This window comes from Nicotiana attenuata, chromosome 3, assembly GCF_001879085.1.
Source record: "Nicotiana attenuata strain UT chromosome 3, NIATTr2, whole genome shotgun sequence".
NCBI classification, from domain to species: Eukaryota; Viridiplantae; Streptophyta; class Magnoliopsida; order Solanales; family Solanaceae; genus Nicotiana; species Nicotiana attenuata.
Window position 1 is genome coordinate 46591735 of NC_031991.1, and position 13745 is coordinate 46605479.

Sequence of the window (13745 nt, forward strand, 5' to 3'; positions counted from 1 at the left end):
GTTTTGTTTTTCCCTTAACTAATAATTAATGATACCCACTTTTAAATATTACTAATATTACTGATATTAAAATTATTAATATTCCCCTAATTGTATATCCAATTCTTTATCAATAGAAAAGTAACTCAAAAATAAATCACAAGGATTTAAATCCGTAATAGAAGTATAAATTAATATTAAAAAAAAACATTAAATTCTACATTTAGCGAGTCTTGAAATTTTTTATAAATTTGAGGAGTGTTACAATCTTTCCTCCTTAAAAAAAATATTCGTCCTCGAATGTTGCTAGGGCCTTATTCTTAAACTAATAATCATTCCTTAAGTCATTGAACTTCTTAAGTTTTCTTAGCACTACTCACTTTTCCAAGGGACTCAAAATTTTGGCTAACTCCCTAAATTTTCAAAAATTTCGGCAGAGTTTCCCTTGTAAATTGGACTATCCAAAAAAAATATCCTTGTCACAAATACCACAACTACACCAACAACAACCAAATATACCATAACAGGCCGTTCATAGGAACCATACGCAGCTCATAAATTAATTACTCACACTCCGGCAAGGAGGTACCACAATTACTAACAAGAATCTAAAGCACAACAACTCTAGCACAAGTAAATCACTTTAATGAATTAAATATACTATGACATAAACTAAATTACTACAACAACTAAGTATAATCTAGGAAGGACAGAAACACTTGCTAACTTGTATTTAATAAATGGAATATAAATGTAAAATCAAACTTAGGTTCACATACCTTTTTCCTCAAATAAATATGGATATTTCTTTCTCATATCTTCCTCGACCTCCCACGTAGCCACTTTTGAATCATGATTACTCCACAAAAATTTTACCGATGCTATATCTTTTGTTCTCAACTTTCTTACTTGTCTATCGAGAATTTCTATAGGCACCTCTTCATAAGTCAAACCTTCTTTAATTTCTATGGTATCGGCAGGTATTATATGCGACTCATCATGAATGTACTTTTTAAGCATAGACACATGAAAGACAGGATGAACAGAGGACAACTCAACGGGTAGTGCTAGCTTATAAGCCACGTTTCCTTTCTTTTCTAGAATTTCATAAGGTCCGGTAAATCTAGGGCTAAGTTTCCTTTTCTTACCAAACCTCATAACTCCTTTCATTGGTGAAACTTTCAAAAACACCTTATCACCAACCATGAACTCTAACTCACGATGCCTCTTGTCAGAATAAGACTTTTGACGACTCTGAGCCGCTTTAAGTCTTTCTCTAATTAGCTGAACTTTCTCCAAGGCCTCACAAACAAACTTTGGACCAATCAACGGTACCTCTACTGGTTCAAACCAACCCACTGGAGACCTACATCTCCGCCCATACAACGCTTCATAAGGAGTCATACCGATGTTGGCCTGATAGCTTTTATTGTAAGAAAATTCTATAAGTGGCAAGTGATCATCCCAATTACCTCCAAAATCTATAACACACGCACGCAGCATATCTTCGAGAGTCTGAATGGTCTTTTCTGCCTGGCCATCGGTCTGTGGATGAATAGCGGTGCTTAAATTGACCTTGGTACCTAATCTTTTCTGAAATGCCTGCCAAAAATGCGCCGTGAACTGAGGGCCTCTGTCAGATATGATTGAAACTGGAGTACCATGCAATCGAACTATTTCTTTGATGTACAACTGCGCATACTGCTCTGCGGAATCTGTCGTCTTTACTGGTAGGAAATGCACGGACTTTGTCAGTCGGTCTACAATAACCCAAATTGAATCATGTTTATGGTATGTGCGAGGTAGACCTACTACGAAATCCATATTAATCATCTCCTACTTCCACTGTGGTATCTCTATGTCTTGAGCTAGGCCACCAGGCCTCTGATGCTCGGCTTTGACTTGCTGGCAATTTAAACATTTAGCCACATGATCTGCTACTTGTTTCTTCATGCCTTTCCACCAATACAACTCTTTCAAATCTAGATACATTTTGGTAGCACCTGGGTGGATAAAGTACCTCGAACTGTGAGCTTCCTCCATTATGGCCTTCCTAAGACCATCTACATCAGGCACACATAACCGATCATTCAACTTCAAAACTCCGTCACTTCCTAGAGTGAAAGCAGTGATTTCTTTGCTTCTGACTCCTTCTTTTAATTTCACTAAGTACGGATCTTTGTCTTGCTTAGCCTTAAGATGCGCAACAAGGGAGGATTGCGCTATGGCGTAAGCAATTATATCTCCTTCTTCGGTCTCATCCAATCTAATTCCATCATTTGCTAGTTTTTGAATTTCTCGACCCAAAGATTGCCTTTGTACTGCAAGATGGGCCAAGACACCCATTGACTTCCTACTAAGTACATCTGCTACCACATTAGCTATGCCCGGGTGATAAAGGATATTGATGTCATAATCTCTCAATAGCTCGAGCCACCTTCTTTGTCTCAAATTTAGTTCTTTTTGCTTGAAAATGTACTGGAGGCTTTTGTGATCTGTAAACACTTCAGAATGCTCGCCATAAAGGTAGTGTCGCCATATTTTTAATGCAAACACTACTACTGCAAGCTCCAAGTCGTGTGTGGGGTAGTTCTTTTCATGATTCTTTAACTGCCTGGAAGCATAAGCAATAACTTTTCCATTTTTCATAAGAACACAACCAAGGCCCACTATGGAGGCATCACAATACACTGTGAACCCACCCGAACCTATCGGCAAGGTTAACACAAGTGCAGTGGTCAACCTCTTCTTTAACTCTTGAAAACTCTGCTCACAAGTGTCTGACCATTGGAACTTAACTGCTTTCTGAGTCAACTTAGTTAATGGAGCTGCAAATGAGGAAACCCCTCCACAAACCTTCTATAGTAGCCAGCTAACCCCAAGAAACTCCTGATTTCGGTTGGCGTTGTCGGCCTAGGCCAGTTCTTGACTGCTTCTGTCTTCTAAGGGTCTACTTTTATTCCTTCACTAGATACCACGTGGCCTAAGAATGCCACTGACTGCAACCAGAACTCACATTTTGAAAACTTGGCATAAAGCTCATTCTCCTTCAAGGTCTGCAAGGCTATTCTGAGGTGTTCTGCATGATCTTCCTTGCTCTTAGAGTACACCAAAATATCGTCTATAAGCACAATAATAAAGGTATCCAGGAATGGCTTGAAAACTCTGTTCATGAGGTCCATAAATGTAGCTGGAGCATTTGTCAACCCGAAGGACATCACTAGAAATTCATAGTGCCCGTAGCGAGTTCGAAAGGCTGTTTTAGATATATCCTCTTTTCTAATTCTCAACTGATGGTACCTCGACCTCAAGTCTATTTTTGAAAATCACTTTGCACCCTGAAGTTGATCAAATAAATCATCAATTCTTGGCAGTGGGTACTTGTTCTTAATGGTAACTTTATTCAACTGCCGATAGTCGACACACATTCTGAGAGACCCATCTTTCTTCTTGACAAACAGGACCGGGGCACCCCACGATGAAACACTCGGTCTGATGAAACCATTGTCAAGAAGGTTTTTCAACTGTTCTGTCAACTCATTAAGTTCTGCTGGAGCCATCCTATAAGGAGGTATAGATATGGGCTGAGTGCCTGGCATGAGATCAATGCCGAAGTCTATGATTATTTCGGGAGGAAGTCTGGGAAGGTCATCTGGGAAAACTTCTGGAAATTCTCTAACAACTGGCACTGACTGAAGAGCTGGTGGTTCTGATTCTGGATTAATAATGTGAGCCAAATAGGCGAGAAACCCCTTACCGATCATTCGTTGTGCCTTAAGGTAAGAAATAAACTCACCTACAAGCGATGCTGAACTACCCTTCCACTCTAAGACTTCTTCATTTGGAAACTGGAACCTGACTATCTTGGCATGACAATCTAACATGGCATAGCAGGAAGACAACCAATCCATACCCATGATCACATCAAAATCCACCATTTCTAACTCTATGTGATCGGCTTTGGTGTTGCGACCTTGGACTGAAACTATACAACCTCTATAGACTCTGGTGACTTTCACTGACTCACCAACTAGAGTAGATACTAGGAATGGCTCACTAAGTTGTTCAGGTTCTAGTCCGAGGTTAATATCAAAGTATGGAGTCACATATGAAAACGTTGAACCTGGATCCATTATGGCATAAGCATTATGTGAGCAGACTAAAAGTATACCTGTAATAACTTCTACAGATGCCTATGCACTCTGACGATCAAGTGTAGCAAACAAACGGGATTGTCCCCCTCCCTGAGTAACTCGATCTACACCTCTGCCTACCCCATGCCCGGCCTGATTATGAGAACCACGACCCTGGGATGGTGCAACTGCAGTAGCTGAGGAACTAGAAGGACGAGTTGATCCACCACTGAAATTTCGTTGCAACTTTGGGCAGTTGGCCTTTATATGACTAATGTCTCCACAATGATAGCAACCATGAAACCCGAGCTTGCACTGACCAGAATGTTGCCACTTACATGTTCCACAAAGACCTTGTTTGTGTGAATGTTGCTCAGCCTGACTCTGGCTATGTGAGGATGATGTCCTAAAATTCTGATTCTGGCGAGACTGATTTCCATAACTCTGAGTACGTCTGAAGGAAGACCCACCACCTGACTGATGACTGGACTGAATTGGTGCTACTGACTCCTTATTAGAGGAATCCCTTCCACCTCCGATGGATGTACCATTAAACCTTCCCGTTGTCCGGGCTTTCTTGTTATGCTCTTTTTCTTCTCTCCTTAGTTGTCTGTCTTTTTCTAAGTGCTTGGCAAATCCCACAACAGAGGAGAAGGCTTTCATTCCTATTGCTGCAGCTGATGTCGTATCCTTAATGTGGTAAGCTAAACCGCCAACAAACCTGCGAATCTTTGATTTTTCAGTCTTAACCATGTGAGGGGCATGCTTAGCTAACCTTATGAATTCTATGTAGTACTCTTGCACACTTTTATTCCCTTGCTTGAGTTGTTCGAACTCTGTAGCCTTAGCTTCCCTATCCTCTTCTGGGATAATGTTAGCCATGAAGGCCTCTTCAAATTCTTCCCAAGTAGGCAGACCATCATCTTCATCTCTTTCCTTTTCCCACATCTCAAACCAAGCGCCGACCACATCTCTAAGCTGGTAAGCAGCTAGCTCCACAGCTTCATCATCAAATGCTTTCATCACTCGGGGAGCTTTCTTGACACCCTCTAGCCACAACATCGGATCTTCATCAACTAGAGAACCCGGGAACACTGGAGGACTCAACTTCAAAAATTCATTCACTCTTGAGGACTCAGAATTGTTCTGTCTATTTGATTTAGGTGGAATCTCATCTCTTCTCTCGTTCTGGTTCGCCATGAAGACTTTAAACATCTCCATAGCGCTATTGACAGCATTAAACATCTGACCTACCTCGGGAGATATAGTTGCCTGAGCCGAAGCTGCTGTTGGGGGCGGTACTGGATCCTGAGGTACTGGATCATTATGCTCTACCCCTTCTTCATGTTCAACCCGGGGTACTTGAACCCCCTTTGTGGATTTACTCTTCCTTTTCTGGGTTGAAGCCTTTTTAGTTCTGCCTTGGGCCACAATAGTAGCAATAGTTTCTTGAGCAGCATCTTGAGTGTCGGTGTCAGAGTTGTGAGTACGAGCTATTTCTGCGAGTTTTAAAGAAATGAATACATTAGATAGTTTCTTAGAGGTAGGATCTACAGCACGATCTAAAGTATGAAAAAAAATGAGACTTTTCCTAAATGCTTGTAGCCTCCTGTTTATAAGTATGGCGCGCTTCATATACATAAACAAGACACTACTAACACGGCTTCATAGACCCCTAGGACTCCATAAACCTGAGGCTCTGATACCATGTTTGTCACGACCCATTTTCTGAACAAGCCGGGATCGGCACTCGATCACTAAACATGACCGAGCGAACCATATCTGCTTATCAAATCTATTATAACTCCAAACTTTACATGCAACAATGCAATACTCTAACCAAATACTTTTGATTAATTTAAACATTTAAATAAATCAACTCCAAAATTTTATTCATAGTAACCAATAAAATACTGCTAAGTTATTATCAAAAATATCTGAATCTTAACCCAACGACTATGTCTATGAAGCCTCTACTGATAAACTGACGCATTGCTCAGGACATGGGATTTCATGGCTAGTTCTCTAAGTAACAAAGAAATAACTAAATAAAGATGACTCTAAGGAATACTCCACGAACAAAAGCGGAGCTCACCAATAGCACTGGAAGAGAAGGAAGTCCTAACTCGTAGCCTGCTCGCCTGCAAATCCAGTTCCTTTATTATACCGCAAACCAACGTAAGTTCCCAAAAGAGAACGTCAGTATCATCCATTGTACCCAGTGAGTCTCAACAACAGGGGGTGAAACATTAATAACATATACAATATGAGCAAAGGTTCTAAATGCATGTAAAACATAAAGCTTATAAGAATAATTCTAAATAGTTGCATAATAGCAGTTTATGAATATTCTAAAAGAAACTTATAAGAATAATTCTAAATAGTTGCATAATAGCAGTTTATGAATATTCTAAAAGAAACTCTTTTCATTTTCTTTCTAAAAAAAAAAAAATACTTCACTTTATACTTTGGGAGTTCCAACTATCTTGACTTAATTCTGTCTCAGTCACCGTGTGATCGGCACGGGTTCGATCCCAACCTGATCGAATAGGCCCAATCCACGAGGTGCCACTCGCTTCATGGTTCTCAGCGCTCATGTCTCATACCTTAGCATGGCTAAGTAAATTCTTAGCAACGAGACCCTCGGCTTGTGTGCTCCCTACTTTGGCACAAGTAGTTTCAGGAAGTCAACGCCTTGGTCAGGACCCTCGGCCTGGACGATGACCCCTTCTTAGAATAAAGGATACTCCCAAAAATCTTTTCTTTCTAAAACTTCTTCTTGTGACTTTTCAAGTCTAAATCTTTTATACATACTTATACTGGTATCCTTAAATGTAGGGCATGGCATAAGAATGAAATAAACATTCAAAAGTATTTATAAAGATTCTTGATCCTTCATGAATTTTCAACATGAAAATGGCATTTAAGAATAACATAAAATCTGAAAATTTATGCACATATATCATAATAAATTATCTAAACTTTAGCCCGAACACTTCTAAGTTAATATATTTTCAAATCTCAAGTGCACAGGGATTATGACAGGAGCTTAAAAAGATTTGTACTTAAATGGTAAGGTCAAAAATAGAGATAACTTTGGATCTTAACCACGAGACTTCTTAATAGCATTCAACAAACCTTTAGATTATGCTTTGTGAAGTAAATGGAGCTAGTCCTCTATGGCAAATTTGCTCGTTAAGTTTATTTATATTATAATTCAATTGCTAGCCAAATCAAGAGGCAACTTGTTCAGTAATGGTTGTTACTAAAGTATTTAACCATCTTTTTGTTAGAAGCATTGAAGAGAGAAACGAGCAACTATACTCGCTCAAATTAGAGGAAATGATCAAAATGGTCCCTAATGAATAGGGGTCGGACTATTTTGGTCCTTGATATATATCACTTGATAGAAATAGTCCTTACTGTATATGAAAATATGTTCAGTTTGGTCTTAAACCCAAAAACCTAACGGTTCAAATAAAAATTCTGTTAAATTTAATCTTGATTCCTCAAAAGTGAAGTCTTGTAGACCGTAGGCCCCTTCCCCCTCATCTTCTCTCTCGTTGGCCATTTCTTCCACAATTCCCTTACTTCATTAATGTAAAAAGTAACTCAAGTAGTCTATTTTTTACCTCTATCGGTTTAGTTTCAACCCTAGTATTTGAACATTGAAATTAACAGAAAAGGGGAAATCTATATTACTCCTTTAGAAACTAGAGAGGAAGAAAGCATGACCTTTCCACATAGAGTTTCATTAAAAGAGTTGTTTTTTGGCAATCCCATTGGAACTGTAGGCTTAATTCAATAACAAAAGATAAAAATTATGGGTAGAAAGTGAAACAAGAAAGGAGGAAAGAGAGATCAGAAAAGTTGTACTCTACAAGTTACCTGTAATTAAGTTTACTCTCCTCTCTAGTTTGATCTCTATTTCTACTAATGCAAAGAAAATATTTTCAGTTCAAGCTTCTGAAAAATTTTCATCGCGAGCTTTTGAAATGAGTGAGCTTCTCTATCTGCTAAGCTCTTGATTGGAGAAGGAAACTATCTCAAATCATGAAGACCAAAATTATAAAGGAGCACTTTTTGCACCTGTTTTAATGAGTGCCTTTTTTTTATTAATCAGAGCTACTGGAATCGTTCTTCAGGAAGAGATAAAAAGTGAGTGTGTTGTTTTCCATGAAAGAATATGTTGCTGGTGATTCTTTTCCAGGGAGAAAATGGAGGGTGATGTCTGAGACCGATGTAAGAGAGAAGATGAGGGAAAGGGTTGCTTCACTTTTTAGAAATCTAGGTTAAGTTTAACAGAGCTTTTGAATTTTAAGGTTAGTTTTAGGGTTTAAAACCAAAAGATCAATTTTTTATATACCTTAAGGATTATTTCTGTCAAGCGGTATATATCAAGGACCAAAATAGTCCAACACCTATACATTAAGGACCATTTTGATCATTTCCTCCTCAAATTAAGTACATATTAACTCTTTCAGGCAATTCATCAAACACCTTGTATGCATGCTTTAGTGAGTTAAACCACTTTGGTAAAAGGTTATATCAACTCACCTCAAAACTTCTCGAGCCAATACGTAGCCCCAGTCCAATTGACAACAGTCAAATAATGAAATCTACAACAACCAGTGCATTTTAATTAATTTTAAAGTTTCGCACCTAAACACGAAGCTTTACTGTCGATATAGAGAAAGAAGGGAATAACTATTGAGTTCTTTCCTATTACTACTTTAGGATAATTGACAATAGAAAATTTTATATACCTGAGTTCATGAATAAGTGAGTTGTTAATAACCCTAGAATTTTTCGGTACGTGATGAGCAATTTCTGGCTGACTCTATTCGTAAGGCTTTAAACGTTTTCTATGCCTCTGCTGGCGTGAATAAACAGAACATTAGTTCTGTATTGCTTTAAGGCTTTAAGCCTTTACTTTTTGAATGAAACACGTTTCTTACCCTTTCCAAGGCTTTAAGCCTTCTTTTTTTTTTTTTTTTCAATTTTTATGTTTTATTATTTTTGTCTTTTTGTTTTGTTTTTGCCTTAACTAATAATTAATAATACCCACTTTTAAATATTACTAAATATTGCTGATATTATAATTATTAATATTCCTCTAATTGTATATCCAATTCTTTATCAATAGAAAAGTAACTCAAAAATAAATCACAAGGGTTTAAATCCGTAATAAAAGCATAAATTAATATTTAAAAAAAACATTAAATTCTACATTTAGCGAGTCTTGAAATTTTTTATAAATTTGAGGAATGTTACATTTGCAGTTTCTCTCTTTGTGTTTTTGGCCTCTGTTGTACCTGTGATTTGTGCTGAATTTTTCTTCTGTCTCTTTCTTCCTTTCTTTGTTTTACCCAATTATTGGTGATGACATTTTGATATATAAAGCAACCAATGTGATTTGCGCTTGATTTTCCTGAATGTACGCTGCTGTGATTTCATTCAGGCTATTCGAGCTCTTGATATGAGCCTTATCGAGAGACGATTGACGCTCAGAGATGAGTTGAATCTCACAATCCAAAAGGTCGAACAAAGCGCAGGAGTGCTTTCACAACTTCTTCAGGGAATGGAGGAGAAAAAGGTGAACCCGAGAGATTAAATTTGTTTCTCAGAAAATTAACGTGGCGTGAGGTTGTCACTTGCAATCTACTTTTGTTCAGTTGAAATACAAAGTTACCTTCTTCGTTAGGCTATATAAATAACTTAAAAGAAAAAAAAATGTGATTTTGATAATATGATTTCTTAATCAAGTCCATTTTTTTTAAAGTGCATTGCCTTGTGCTCTATTCACTACTCTGTATACAAGTCTCCTAAAAAGCTTAACCCGTTAGAGCAGTAGTTTAAGCATAGAAAGTGGACAAAGATATATGTGTCAATTTTTGTGCGTTATTTCTATATCTATCATTTGGTACATTGCACGCGAGCCTGAATTTTCACAGGCTCCACTTTATGTTGTGCTATAAAAAGTACAAAGACCAAATTATGTTATAAAGCAATTGTTAGGACCGGAAAAAGTCAGGTGTCATGCGGAAGCTAGCAAAACAAATCTTGAACGACGATAAATCACACAACAAAGAGAAATCTACCAAAAGAGACACAAATATTTTAACGTGGTTCGGTCAACTGACCTACGTCCACAACGGAGATGAGCAATCCACTATAATAAAAGAGAGTACAAAATATCGAGAGAACAACCTCACGAAGAGGTAAACACAAGTGACACACTAACACTTGTCCCGTAAAGTTCTCCCCCTAAACAAGACTCTCAAGCCCCCATGGCTACATTGTGGATGCTACTGAATGTGAAAGAAGGATCCTCAATTTATAGAAGTCCAAACCTTTTCCTACAAGAAAGAGGACTAGCCAAATATTGGAGATTTATAATTTCCTTTTACAAAAAGGAAAACCCAGTTAAAATAATTATATTGTCCTTTTCCTTCGAGAGATAGGAAAACCAAATATGATAAGAAAATTATAGCAAACACCTAACAACAATTCGACCACCTGCTAATGATGACCATTCTACATATAATGTAGTTAATGGTGCCCTTATTAAGAATAGAATTCTTGGGAACGAGAGTTTTATTTGGCCAAAATGATCATGATAAGAGGTAACTTCGATGAAGGAAGGTCCAGTTGTTGAACTATTCTCTATTGCTGATGCTGGATAGATATTAAAGGATGATATATGTGGACGGTGATGGCTCTTGTTTTCCATATAATTTTTGTAATTCACTATCTTGACACACTTGCTGGTTTCTCTTCTCTTTTTTTTGTTTTTGTTTTTTTTGGTGTGTTTATGTGAGATCTTCTGGGTCATATTTCATTATTGAATCTCTTTTTGTATGGTGGTTGAGCTACTAAAATTAGTTCTCTTCCGGTTTTGTAGTGGCACTGAAGTGCTAGCTGAAAGCGTCTTTGCTTCGTTATTGGCTTTCTGATTTTTAATTTTTCTGTGCTCCATCTTTTTGAGTGAACTGCAAAAAAGTACTGTATGATTTATGGTACATAGCTCTTGCGCTCATTTTATTATTCGAGAAAGAAAAACTTGATCATTTCGAAATTCATATCCATTACATGCAAGGCTACACATATAAAGAGCAAACGATCTTCAGCTTGTCTGAAAGATGTACATTGTACTTCTCCGTTTTTCTGAAGCACCTAACTGAGAACACCAAAACTGATATCTCCGAAGATATATACGTACATGCCAAGGAATGGAAGTGAGAAAACATCATTCACATGCTTTTTGCTTAGCATCTAATTATCACAGGAATATCATATATATATATATATATATATATATATATATATATATATATATATATATATATATATATATATATATATATGGCTTTTGCAATTTCCGTCTCTGTGTTTTAGGACTATGTACGTGTGATTGGCGCTGATTTTTTCTTCTTTCTTTGTTTTATCCGTTTCTGTTATTTTGCGCCTTTCATCAACTTTTTTATTTCTGATGCTGTTGTTATTTTATTTTTATTTCTCAAAAAAACTTCAAAGCTAAGGCAGAGTCTTCCTGTTTGCCAGTCTCTTTCGTATAGACTGTGTTATCTAATTATTAGGATTGAAGAGAGCATTCCCACATTAATCCTTTAGGAAGCTGCTTTTCCTTTTGATTGTATTGATGTGTGGTTATGGATTTTTTTATCTTTCTGCTGTATAAACTGACTCTCTCCAAAGAGAAAATTGAAATCATTCTTCCAACCTTTTCTTGCTGCACCATCTTCTAAAAAACCCAACATATACTAACCTTCGCAATTCTAAGCAATCGGAAGGAATGAGTCGAGGTCATTGAACAAATTAAGTGTTTTGCAATAATTGTGAATTCTTTCACTTCTTTGGTAAGGTTTTAAGTTTAAGAATTCACTAGGAATTAGTACTAAACTCTTTTGCAGTGGCTGTTTCTCTCAACCGCACAAATGCAGCTTCTCTTAACTAGGTAAAGGCTAGGAAGTGTTATTTAGGCTAATTTACTGTTGTCAATGTGCTTTTCTGATCATATTTTGGTTGACTTTTTCCTTCTCTTTTCTTTTTCATGATGAAATTTCTCTAGAAGCTTTGTTGATTTCTTGATGTAACTGCCTTTCTGCTTTGTTTACAGATGTGTTTTTTGGTCAAGGAATGCTAAGAAGAAGACCAGAAAGAAGACCAAACACCGTTACATATGCTTTAGCTAATATGTAGATATCTCATATGTGTTGTAGACACTTTAAGCATACCTAATGTGATGTTCTCATAGATGATATTCGAAATCATACACAATTAATAATAATAGTAGTTTCAACTCTCATAATGTTGGGTCCCAAGACTACCGCCACAAATGAATGGGCGAAAGCACCCACAGAAAAATTAACAAGGGAAAGAAGAATTAATCACAAGTTCATAACCTTATTCAAAAGGACAAGAATTGTTTCCTAANTTGAAATCAGCACCGGTCGAGCACCGCCGAGATAAACGCTTCAAGAGAGCTTCCGCCGCTGGGTTCCTCGCCGGTCGGCCGTGATGAAGAGGCAGGCTCTTTTTGTGGAACTGTCTTGGAAGTCTTCGACCAGTTTTACTTTTGAATAAAGATGAAGAAGAGGAAGTTAAAAAGTTACACTTAATGGTTTGGAGTAAAGACATGCGAGAGTTCTTGCAAAAACCTCAAGAAATCTGGATACAAGTGTTAGAGAGTGCAAAGATTTTTTAAGAACAAGAGTAGAAAAGGTTTAGATGTAAAGTTTGGATGATTGAAGGATGGAGTATTTATAGTTTTCAAACGACAGTTCAAAGTTTGTAGTGTCCGACCAGTGACTGACGAACATATAATGCCATTAAGACGTGACTAAAGGCTAGGAAGTGTTATTTAGGCTAATTTACTGTTGTCAATGTGCTTTTCTGATCATATTTTGGTTGACTTTTTCCTTCTCTTTTCTTTTTCATGATGAAATTTCTCTAGAAGCTTTGTTGATTTCTTGATGTAACTGCCTTTCTGCTTTGTTTACAGATGTGTTTTTTGGTCAAGGAATGCTAAGAAGAAGACCAGAAAGAAGACCAAACACCGTTACATATGCTTTAGCTAATATGTAGATATCTCATATGTGTTGTAGACACTTTAAGCATACCTAATGTGATGTTCTCATAGATGATATTCGAAATCATACACAATTAATAATAATAGTAGTTTCAACTCTCATAATGTTGGGTCCCAAGACTACCGCCACAAATGAATGGGCGAAAGCACCCACAGAAAAATTAACAAGGGAAAGAAGAATTAATCAGGATTTTCAAGAAGTAATCCCTCCAATTTATTTTCCCATATCAATCTCAAAGTTCTTTGTCTCTTCTTCTGACATATCTTCCATTAGTTTTTGCATGTTGTCATTGTGAAACCTTGCAAAAGTGAAAAACAAAATAAGCGAAAAAAAAAATTATAAATACTCAATTTCGATGAATAAGTGTGAAATCATTGTAACAGAAGATGTTATAAGGAGATACTGTAGACTTAAAATTCTTGAAAAAAAAGTTATCAATGAAGGACCTACAATCTCTTAGAATCCATCAAGATCTAGCCAAACTCAAGGCGCAATGGAAGATTATAATGGGTTATACAATTTA

General features: G+C 37.0%; 1 long non-coding RNA gene and 1 pseudogene across 1 annotated transcript; one reads left to right on the top strand and one right to left on the bottom strand.

The window, feature by feature from the left end:
- LOC109223674 lies at positions 2988-3804 on the bottom strand (annotated as a pseudogene).
- Positions 9092-12435, top strand: LOC109223675. The gene is made up of 2 exons (XR_002067629.1): positions 9092-9708; positions 12250-12435. It is a non-coding gene; the product is annotated as an uncharacterized LOC109223675 (long non-coding RNA).